The sequence below is a fragment of the Diceros bicornis genome, chromosome 7, assembly GCF_020826845.1.
Source record: "Diceros bicornis minor isolate mBicDic1 chromosome 7, mDicBic1.mat.cur, whole genome shotgun sequence".
NCBI classification, from domain to species: domain Eukaryota; kingdom Metazoa; phylum Chordata; class Mammalia; order Perissodactyla; family Rhinocerotidae; genus Diceros; species Diceros bicornis.
Window position 1 is genome coordinate 10385643 of NC_080746.1, and position 12054 is coordinate 10397696.

Sequence of the window (12054 nt, forward strand, 5' to 3'; positions counted from 1 at the left end):
ACAGCCCCCTCCACCTCCTCTAGCAGTGGTGATCCAAAGATGGATGCTCCCTGCAGTGGCCGTGGTGCCTTGAACTGAGGTTTTGAGGATCACACCAGTGTGCACTGGCAGCCAGAGGCTGCAGGAGCAATAGATGCCCTCACGGCTTAGCCTCTGCCCACCCCCAACAGTAGTGGGTGTCGTCCACAACTGCAGGCTTCAGGAAACACAGCAATGCCAACAACCCAACCCCTCCCACTCCCCCATCAGTGGTGCCAGTCTTTCTAGCTGTGGGGACAACATTCAAAATGTGGATATTCCTGGAAGCGGTGGTGATGCCCTGCCCTGAGGTTTCAAAAAGTCCACTGGAGCACCTCAGGGACCAGAGGCTGCAAAAGCAGCAACAGCATTCACAGCTAAGCCCCTACCCCTCCCCCAGCAGTGGTGGGTGGCACCTGTGACCTGAGGCTTTAAGAGCCACAGCAGAAATCATGACCCAGCCCCCAGTGACAGCACCCCCAACACCAGCTCTACTAGCAGCAGGGACTGCATACAAGACCCTAGGCTCCGGTCAGTGACAGCAACACCCATGAACCCAGCACCGCAAGTGCAGTGCTGCCAGCACCCCTAGATAACCCAGGAGCAGCGGTGCAGGTGGTGCATGGGGTAGCAGCACCTGAATTGTGGAGAGCCCACAGAGAACCAGTGGGGAACATGAGACCCAAGTGACCCCAGAAGCAGCAGAAGTGCTCACAGCCTGGTGATCCTGGTGGTGACACTCGAGACTGCAGTGATATCATAAGGAACAAGGCACCATAAACCTTGGAGGACAAGAACACAAGGAGGGCATTGATGATGCCTCTGACAGAGGCAGTGGAGTGTGGAAAGCCTAGGTTCTCAAATAGAACCAGAAGAAGCTCAGAACCAAAGCAACCAAACCCTTAGCCAAATAAGAAAGGTATTTACTACCACAAACTCACTGGCAGAGGATTAACTCATGAAGAACTACAGTAACTCAGTAGAATAGAAAGAAAATGACAACTCTCCTGAAACAAAACTTGAAATCATAGAAGATTGCAATCTAAGTGACAGAGAATTCAAAATAGCTGTCATAAAGAAACTCAATGAGTTACAAGAAAACTCAGAAAGATGGTTCAATGAGCTCAGGAATAAAATTAATGAACAGAAGGAGTACTTCACAAAAGAGATTGAAACTCTAAAAAGAAAAATAAATACTGGAGATGAAGAACACAATTAATGAGATGAAATAAAGATGAAAAAATAAAATTAATGAGATGAGATAAAGTTGAAAGCATTAAAAATAGAGCAGACCATATGCAGGAGAGAATTAGTGAGTTCGAAGAGAGAAATCAAGAAATGAATTCGGTGGAAGAAGAGAACTAAGATTGTTTTTAAATGAAGAAATTCTATGAGAAATATTCAACTCAATTAGGAAAAACAATATAATGATAATGGTTATCCCAGAAAGAGAAAAGAGGCAGAAAGGAGCAGAGAGCTTATTCAAAGACATAATAGCTGAGAACTTCCCAAATCTGGGGAAAGAATTGAATATAAAAGTACATGAAGCTAATAGAACTCCTAATTACATGATTATCACTAAAAGGCCTTCTCCAAGGCACATAATATTAAAAACTGTCAAAAGTCAATGATAAAGAAAGAATATTAAGGGTGACCAGAGAGAAAAAAAAAAACTTACAATGGAACCCCCATCAGGCTATCAGCAGATTTCTCAGCCGAAATTCTACAGGCTAGGAGAGAGTGGAATGATATATTCAAAATACTGAAGAAAAAAGCTATCATCCAAGAATACTCTATCCAGCAAAGTTATCCCTCAGATGTGAAGGGGAAATAAAGTCTTTCCCAGACAAACAAACGCTGAGGGAGTTCATTGCCACTAGACATGCCTTACAAGAAATTTTGAAAGGAGCCCTCTTACCTGAAACAGAAAGGCAAAGATTACAAAGCTTTGAGCTAGGTGATAAATAGACAGACAGAATCAGAAAATTGCAACTCTATGTCAGAATAGGTTAGTGAACAATTAATTATAACAAAAAGTCTAAGGGGCAAGAAAACACCAAAAATAACTATAACCACTTCAATTTGGTAACAAACTCACAACATGAAAAGAGATAATTTGTGACAACAAAAACATAGAAGGGGAAGAGGAAAAGAATGGAACCTCATAGGCTAATGGATATAAAATGCCATCAGCAGAAAAAGGAGTATTTCATCTATGAGATCTTCTATACAAACTTGATGGTAACCACAAAACAAAAAATCTGAGCTGAGTCAAAAATCATAAATAAAGACATCACAGAAAACCACCAAACTGAAATGACAGACAGAAATACAAGGGAAAAGACACAATGGAAATATAGAACAACCAGAAAACAAAAGATAAAATGTCAATATTATTAATCTATTAATAATCACTCTAAATGTAAATGGATTGAATTCATCAATCAAAGACACAGAGTGGCTCAATGGATTAAAAAACAAGACCCAACAATATGCTGCCTCTAGGAGACTCCTCTCTTCTCAAAAGACAAACATAGGCTCAAAGTGAAGGGATGGAATATGACACTCCAAGCAAACGGCAACCAAAAGAAAGCAGGAATAGCCATACTTATATCATAAAAAGTAGACTTCAAGCCAAAAAAAGATAAGAAGAGACAAAGATGGGCACTATGTAATGATAAAAGGGATATTCCCACTAAGAAGACATAACACTTATTAATATATATGCACCTAACATAGGAGCACCAAAGTATATAAAGCAACTATTAACAGAGCTAAAGGGAGAAACTGACATCAATAAAATAATAGTAGGGGACTTTAATACCCCACTTACATCAATTGGTAGATCATCAAGACAGAAAGTCAACAAGGAAACATTGGCCTTAAATGAAACACTAGACCACAGATGGACTTAGACATTTATAGAACATTACCTCTAAAAGCAGAAGAATACACATTTTTCTCAACTGTACATGGAACATTCTCAAAGATAGACCATACGTTGGGAAACAAGGCAAGCCTGAATAAATTTAAGAAGATGGAAATTATATCAAGCACCTTTTCTACCCACAATGGTAAGAAACTAGAAATCAACTGCAAGAAGAAAGTTGGAAAAGTCACAAATATGTGGACACTAAACAACATGCTACTGAACAACTATTGGATCAATGAAGAAATCAAAGGAGAAATAAAAAGATACCTGGACACAAATGAAAATGAAAACACAATATACCAAAACTTATGGGATGCAGCAAAAACAGTACTAAGAAGGAAGTATATAGCAATACAGGCCTCCCTCAAATAATGAGAAAAATCTCAGATAAACAATCTAACACTATACCTAAAAGAACTAGAAAAAAAGAGCAAACAAAGCTGAAGTCAGTAGAAGCAAGGAAATAATAAAAATTAGAGCACAAATAAAATGAAATAGAAACTAAAAAGATAATAGAAAGGAACAATGAAACTAAGAGTTGGTTCTTTGAAAAAATAATCAAAATTAACAAACCCTTATCTAGACTCATTAAGAAAAAAAGAGAGAAGGCTCAAATAAATAAAATCAGAAATGAAAGAGGAGTAATTACAACAGATGTTACAGAAATACAAAGGATTATAAGAGAATACCATGAAAAGCTATACGCCAACAAACTGGATAACCTACAAGAAATAGACCAATTCTTAGAATCATACAAACTCCTAAAACTGAATCAAGAAGAAATAGAGGGGGCCAGCCTGTGGCCTAGTGGTTAAGTTCAGTGTGATCCACTTTGGCGGCCTGGGTTCGCTGGTTCAGATCCCAGGTACAGACCTACAACACTCCTCAGGCATCCTGGGGCAGCAACCCACATACAAAATAGAGGAAGATTGACACAGATATTAGCTTAGGGCTAATCTTCATCAAGCAAAAAAAAAAAAAAAAGACTAAGGTTGGCAGCAGATGTTAGCTTAGGGCAAATCTTCCTCACCAAAAAAAGAAAGAAGAAATAGAGAATCTGAATAGACCAATCCTAAGTAAAGAGATTGAAACAGTAATTAAAAACCTCCCAAGAAACAAGAGTCCAGGACCAGATGGCTTCTCTGGTGAACTCTACTAAACATTCAAAGACAATTTAATACCCATCCTTCTCAAACTCTTCCAAAAAACTGAATAGGATGGAACACTTCCTAAATCATTTTACCAGGCCAACATTACCCTGATACTAAAACCAGACAAGGACAAAACAAAAAGGAAAATTATAGGCCAATATCATTGATGAACATAGAGGCAAAAATCCTCAACAAAATATTAGCAAATCAAATACAGCAATACATTAAAAGGATCATAAACCACAATCAAGTGGGATTTATTCCAGGAATGCAGGAATCATTCAACATCCACAAATCAATCAATGTGATACACCACATCAACAAAATGAAGAATAAAAATCATATGATTATCTTAATAGATGCAGAGAAACCATCTGACAAAATTCAACATCCATTTTTGATAAAAACTCTCAATAAAATGGGTATAAAAGGAAAGTACCACAAAATAATGAAGGCCACATACAACAAACCCCCAGTCAACATCATACTCAATGGTGAAAAACTGAAAGCTATTCCTTTAAGAACAGGGACAAGACAAGGATGCCCAATCTTGCCATTCTTTTTCAACATAAGATTGGAAGTCCTAGCCAGAGCAATTAGGCAAGAAAAAGAAATAAAAGGGATTCAAATAGGAAAGGAAGAAGTAAAACTGTCACTATTTGCAGATGACATGATTCTATATATAGAAAACCCTAAAGAATCCACCAAAAAGCTATTAGAAAAAATTAATGAACACAGTAAAGTTGTAAGGTATAAAATCAACATACAAAAATCAGTTACATTTAGGTAACAAAGAAGTGAAACTCTCACTATTTGCAGAAGACATGATTTTACATATAGAAAACCCTAAAGAATCCGTTGGAAAACTATTAGAAATAATCAACAACTACAGCAAAGTTGCAGGGTACAAAATCTACCTACAAAAATCAGTTGCATTTCTGTATGCTAATAATGAACTAACAGAGAGCTCAAAAAGATAATACTATTTACAATTGCATCAAAATTAATAAAATACCTAGGAATAAATCTTACCAAGGAGGTGAATGACCTATACAATGAGAACTACAAGACATTATTGAAAGAAATCCATGATGACATAAAGAAATGGAAAGATATCATATGCACGTGGATTGGAAGAATAAACATAGTTAAAATGTCTATATTACCTAAAGCAATCTACAGATTCAATACAATCCCAATCAGAATCCCAATGACATTCTTCACGGAAATAGAAAAAAGAATACTAAAATTTATATAGGGCAACAAAAGACCCCAAATAGCTAAAGCAATCCTAAGAAAAAAGAACAAAGCAGGAGGCATCACAATCCCTGACTTCAAAACATACTACAAAGCAATAGTAATCAAAACAGCATGGTACTGGTACAAAAACAGACACATAGATTAGTGGAACAGAATTGAAAGACCAGAAATAAAACCACACATATACGGACAGCTAACTTTTGACAAAGGAGCTAAGAACATACAGTGGAGAAAGGAAAGTCTCTTCAATAAATGGTGTTGGGAAAACCAGACAGCCACATGAAAAAGAATGAAAGTGGACCATCTGCTATCACTATTCGCAAAAATTAACTCAAAATGGATCAAAGACCTGAAGGTGAGACCTGAAACTATAAAACTCATAGAAGAAAATATAGGCAACACACTATTTGACATTGGTCATAAAGGAATCTTTTCAGATGACAGGCCTACCCAGACTAGGGAAACTAAATAAAAAATAAACAGGTAGGACTTTATCAGATTAAAGAGCTTCTATAAGACAAATGAAACCAGAATCAAGATGAACAGACAACCCACCAGCTGGGAGAGAATATTTACAAAACATACATCTGAGGAGGGGTTGATCTCCATAATATATAAAGAACTCACACCACTGAACAACAAAAAAACAAACAACCCGATCAAAATATGGGCAGGGGAAATGAACAGACACTTCTCCAAAGAAGATATACAGATGGCCAATAGGCACATGAAAAGATGTTCAACATCACTAATCATCAGGGAACTGCAAATCAAAACAACACTAAGATATCACCTCTTGCCCGTCAGAATGGCTATAATCACCAAGACAAAAAACAACAAATGTTAGAGAGGATGTGGAGAAACAGGAACCCTCATACACAGCTGGTGGGAATGCAAACTGGTGCAGCCTCTATGGAAAATGGAATGGAGATTCCTCAAAGAATTAAAAATAGAGATGCCCTATGATCCAGCCATCCCACTACTGGGAATCTATCCAAGGAACCTGAAACCAACAATCCAAAGAGGCTTATGCACCCCTATGTTCATTGCAACATTATTCACCATAGCCAAGAAGTGGAAGCAAACTAAGTGTCCCTTGACTGATGATTGGATCAAGAAAATGTGGTATATATACATACAATGGAATACTACTCAGCCATAAGAAAAGACAAAATCATCCCATTCGCAACAACATGGATGGGCCTGGAGGGTATTAGGTTAAGTGAAGTAAGCCAGAAGGAGAAAGATAAGCACTGTGTGATCTCACTCATATGTGGAATATAAACCAACACATGGACAGAGAAAACTGTATTGTGGTTACCAGAGGCAATGGGGGTGGGAAGTGGGCACAAGGGGTGAAGGGAGTCATATATATGGTGATGGACAAACAACAATGTACAACCCAAAATTTCACAATGTTAAAAACTATTAAAACATCAATAAAAAAATCAGTTGTATTTCTATTCACTAACAATGAACTAGCAGAAAGAGAAATCAAGGATACAATCCCATTAACCATTGCAAGAAAAAAAATAAAATACCTAGGAATAATTTTAACAAAGGAGATGAAAGTCCTATACATTGAAAACTATAAGATGCTTTCGAAAGAAACTGAAGAAGACATAAAGAAATGGAAAGATATTCTGTGCTCATGGATTGGAAGAATAAATATATTTAAAATGTCCATATTACTTAAAGCAATCTACAGATTTAAGGCAATTCCAATCAGAATCCCAATGACATTTTCCACAGAAATAGAACAAAGAATCCTAAAATTTATATGGAACAACAAAAGATCCTGAATAGCCAAAGGAATCCTGAGAAAAAAGCTGGACGTATCACACTCCCTGAATTCAAAATATACTACAAAGCTATAGTAATCAAAACAGCATGGTATTGGCAGAAAAACAGACACACAGATCAAAAAAAGAGAATTGAAAGCCCTGAAATAAAACTACACATCTGTGGACAGCTAATTTTCAACAAAGGAACCAAGAACTTACAATGCAGAAAGGAAAATCTCTTCAATAAATGATGTGGGGAAAACTGGACAGCCATATGCAAAAGAATGAAAGTAGACCATTATCTTACACCATACACAAAAATTAACTCAAAATGGATTAAAGACTTGAAGGTAAGACCTGAAACCATAAAACACCTAGAAGAAAATATAGGCAGTACACTCTTTGACATCAGTCTTAGGAGTATCTTTTTGACTATCACGTTTCCTCATGCAAGGAAAATAAAAGAAAAAATAAACAAATGAGACTACATCAAACCAAAAATCTTCTGTATGGCAAAGGAAACCATGAACAAAATGAAAAGACCAGCCACCAAGTGGGAGAAAATACTTGCAAATCATATATCCAATAAGGGATTAATATCCAAAACATATAAAGAATTCATACAATTCAACAACAAAAAAATGAACAACCTGACCAAAAATGGACAGAGGATCTGAACAGACATTTTTCCAAAGAAGATATACAGATGGCCAACAAGCACATGAAAAGATGTGCCACATCACTAATTCTTAGGGAAATGCAAACCAAAACTACAATGAGATATCACCTCATACCCATCAGAATGGCTATTATTAAAAAGACAGGAAATAACAAGTGTTAGAGAGGAAGTGGAGAAAAGGGAACACTCATACACTGCTGGTGGGAATGCAGACTGGTGCAGCCAACGTGGAAAACAGTATGGAAATGTCTCAAAAAATTAAAAATAGAAATACCACATGATCCAGCAATTTCACTTCTGGATACTTATCCAAAGAACATGGAAATACTAATTTGAAAAGATACGTGCACCCCTATGTTCATTGAGCATTATTCACAATAGCCAATATTTGGAAGCAAACTAAGTGCCCACCAATGGATGAATGGATAAAGAAGATGTGGTATATATATATAATGGAATACTACTCAGCCATAAAAAAGACAAAATTGTGCCATTTATGACAACATGGATAGAACTTAAGGGTATTATGCTAAGCAAAATAAGTCAGATGAGGAAAAACAAATACTGTATGATTTCACTCAAATGTGGAAGATAAAAAAACAAATACATAGATACAGAGTACAGATTGATGGTTACCAGAGGGGAAGGAGGTGGGGGGGCATGAAAGAGGAAAAGGAGGACATATGCATGGTGATGGATAGAAACTAGACTTTGATGGTGAACACGAAGCATCCTATACAGAAGCCGAAATATAATGATGTACACCTGAAATTTATATCACGTTATAAACCAATGTGACCTCAATAAAATAAAAAACTAATAAAATAAAATAAAAAAATGTAAAAACCATCCTTAGCTCACAGACCATCCAAAATCAGGAGTGTCTGGATTTAGCCCCTAGGAGTGGTACAGATCCCTGTCTTAGATGCTCCTGATACCATATGGGAACAAAGAGATGAACCAAAGGTAGCATCTCAATAGCTCAAAACCTGTGTCAGCCTCTGAGATGACTGGAGGTAAAGGTGCCTTAGATGTCATCCAGTGAACTTGTTCTCTCTACTGATGAGGAAACTGAGGATTACATAGGTACATACCCAGGCTTACAGAGCTGGAGGTTTTCTGGATAAAGCTCTTGTCACTACCACACATGACACTGATTTTTGGAAAATTAACAGTTAGCAAAGCAGGTTCATACAACCAACGAAGTTGTGATCTTCACAGTGTTGACTCTTTGTGTGTGTGTGTGTTCTGGGAGTTGAGAGAAAATCTAAGACTGTGGCCCTAAGAAACCATGGATCAGCTCTGTGGGAGGTCTGTGGGTTTTGAAGGGTATGTCATGGTCTCCAGCCCTCTCCTGGGAGCTTGCATTGACAGGGGGAGTGGAGAAAGTTTCAAATCACTGTGTTCTTAAGAACCATGAGCAAAGTGAAGTTGATGCCATTCCAAGAGGCAGGGAGTAGAGAAGGTAGACTTTATATCTTCCACTGACAAAGGGAAAGCTGATATGAAAGTTAGAGGAAAAGGTGCTCCCTTATTAAAAATCAATCCAGAACCCTAATTAATTTTAGTAGATAAGAATTCCAGGAAGAGAAGCTCCAGCTGAGGGATGAGGAGGGACTGACTGAGGAAAACACTATGTATGAAGGATCCATGAATGTATCAATCTACACAGAGACATCAATTGTTTCCCCAATACCCTTCCCAGAAGGTTTAATTTGTGGGTGTGATGGATGGGAATATTTCCCTCCTGTAATAGATTTTTTTTACTAGATTACTGATTTATTACAAAGAATATTAAAAGATAGGAATCAACAGCCAGATGAAGAGATACATAGGGTGAGGTCCTGAACAAAGGAGCATTTGTCCTTCTCCACAAGGAGCTGGGGGCATGGTACATGGAAGCATTCTGGTTCTCCGACATGGAAGCTCTCCAAATAAGGTGTAATCAATTATTATAATCCTTACTCCATAGGCTTGTTATGAGAGTTAAAATTGAGACAAGGCACACAAAGTTCTTAGCACAGTGCCTGGCAGATAGTAAAGTTTCAATGACAAAGAAAGTTATCTGTGTGTGTGTGCGTTATGGGATTAGTGCCCTTATAAGAAGAGGAAGAGACATCAGAGCTTCCCCTCTCTCTGCCATGTTGGGACACAAGAAGAATCTACAATCTGCAAAAGGACCCTCACCAGAACCCAACCATGCTGGACCCTGATCTTGGACTTCCAGCTTCCAGAAATGTGAGCAATAAATATCTGTTGTTTAAGCCACCCAGTCTAAACTATTTTGTTATAGTAGCCTGAGCTGACTAAGCTAGTGGTCAAAAAACCTGGTGGTATAAAACCCCTCTGTTAAACCCCCAGACTCTCAAAACCCTTGTGCACACAAATGCCTTCTGTTATTTTGGAGGAGAAGATGAATTCAGAAAAGGGGCTAAGTTCCTTGTGGGGTGGGTGTGAGCACAGACATGAGGGAAGCTGTGGAAGGCTAAATGCTGTGAGGTCATGAGTCCAGGGAAAGGAAGAACTTGAAGCCAAGAGTGACCACGAGAGAGAAAGTAAGCTTGAAGCCAAGAGTGACCACGAGAGAGAAAGTAAGTGCTGCCTGTACCCACATGCATGGATGCAGAATTGCCAAACAACCAGGGTGTTTTCCTGGGTAGGGGAGGGCAGGTCCGGGGCAGAGGTGCCTAGACCAGTCCATGGATCCCAGTTGGCTCCATCTGTGGAGACAGAATCCCATGGACACTGTGTGCCCATCCAGGTGGCACCTGCTGGAAGACAGATGTCAAGGAAATGGGTGTTTCCTTAGGAAGGACACACCAGGACTGGAGAGGAAGATTTTGAGTCAAGTGGCACTTCTAGACTAAGATGTTGCAGAACAGGCAGGTCTCTGAAGCAGAAAGGAGAAGGGGGCCAAGAGGAAGTCTCCCAGCAACCTGAGAGGGCTGGGCCTTCTAGGTCAAAGTGTCCATCGGCACCCACAGGAAGGAGGAAAATCCTCTGAAGAGTGATGTGAGCAGAGACGTGTGCCCAGTGCAGTGCCACAGGGGCTGTTGAACAGCGGACAGGCTGAATATGTGCCCCCAGGACCTGCAGTTCCTACTAGTGACACCAAAGGCCTTGTAGCACATCTTCTCAATATTTAAGAACTTTCTACCCATTTTGCTATTCATAAATATTTCACATAGCCGACCCCCTTCTCCCAAATACTACCAAGATAAAGAGCTGCCTGGGGAAGTATAGTTTTAACCTTCCCTTTCCAGGCCCCACTTACTCAGGTAGAATCTGTGGTAGTCTTCTTTCTCTGAATCCTCACAGTCAAGATTTTTCATGTTTTACCTTCTGTAGTTTGTGTTATTACAGCAGTTAATGTTTGTTTTCTTCTTCAAAATAATCACTGCCCAGGCAGCATTGATGTCCAGAGGTTTAGCCCTCAATCACTCATAATCCAGGGGGCTAAGCACTATAAACGGGGAAATTAGAGAGACCTCTAGGCTGGATTCTTTGTAGAGAGAACCAGGGAGAAGCTCCAAAGAAGCCAATCCCTTAGGGCTGAGCTAAGCAGCTGGGCCCACTCCCTCTTCCTACCTGAGCTCTTCAGAAATCAAATAATCAGCAGTCTAGAAGAACCATTTGAGTAAAATAGTTCTTTGTAGTCAGTGTGCTTATGGAGGCCAGGATAGGGCTTAGAATAAGGCCGAAAAAGCCAAAACATTTTTTTAAAAGGGCCAATTTGTCAACAAATAAGAGGCATAAACTGCAAGAGAAGCAAAAAGTTTATCTGGGGTCTCAAGAATTGCAATTTGGGGAGCACAGATTCAAAACCAGATAGCATCCTGCTTGGGAGTAAAAGTTAGAGGCTTTTAAAGGCAAAGAAGGGAGATTGTATTACAAAGAATTTTAATTGGAGTTGGAGGCAGACATTGATTGACTATTGATTCTATCTTCAGATAGAAAGTCCACAATCCTCAGTCTTTGTGATCAGGATGTCTGTTCTGCTGACTTCTCAAACAATCGCTTGTAAAACAATCGTCATTTCTGCCCAATCCAAGCGATACCGAACTTCTTAATCTCAAATTCATGTGCCTGATGCCCAGTAAACCTAACGCTGAGACACTGGTGCTTAGAGATGGAGGAAGATTTATTCGTATTGGCCAAAACAAGCAGGTGGGAGCCTGGGTTCCCTCAAATCCACCTCCCCAAGAACAGAAACCAGGGGATTTTATAGAG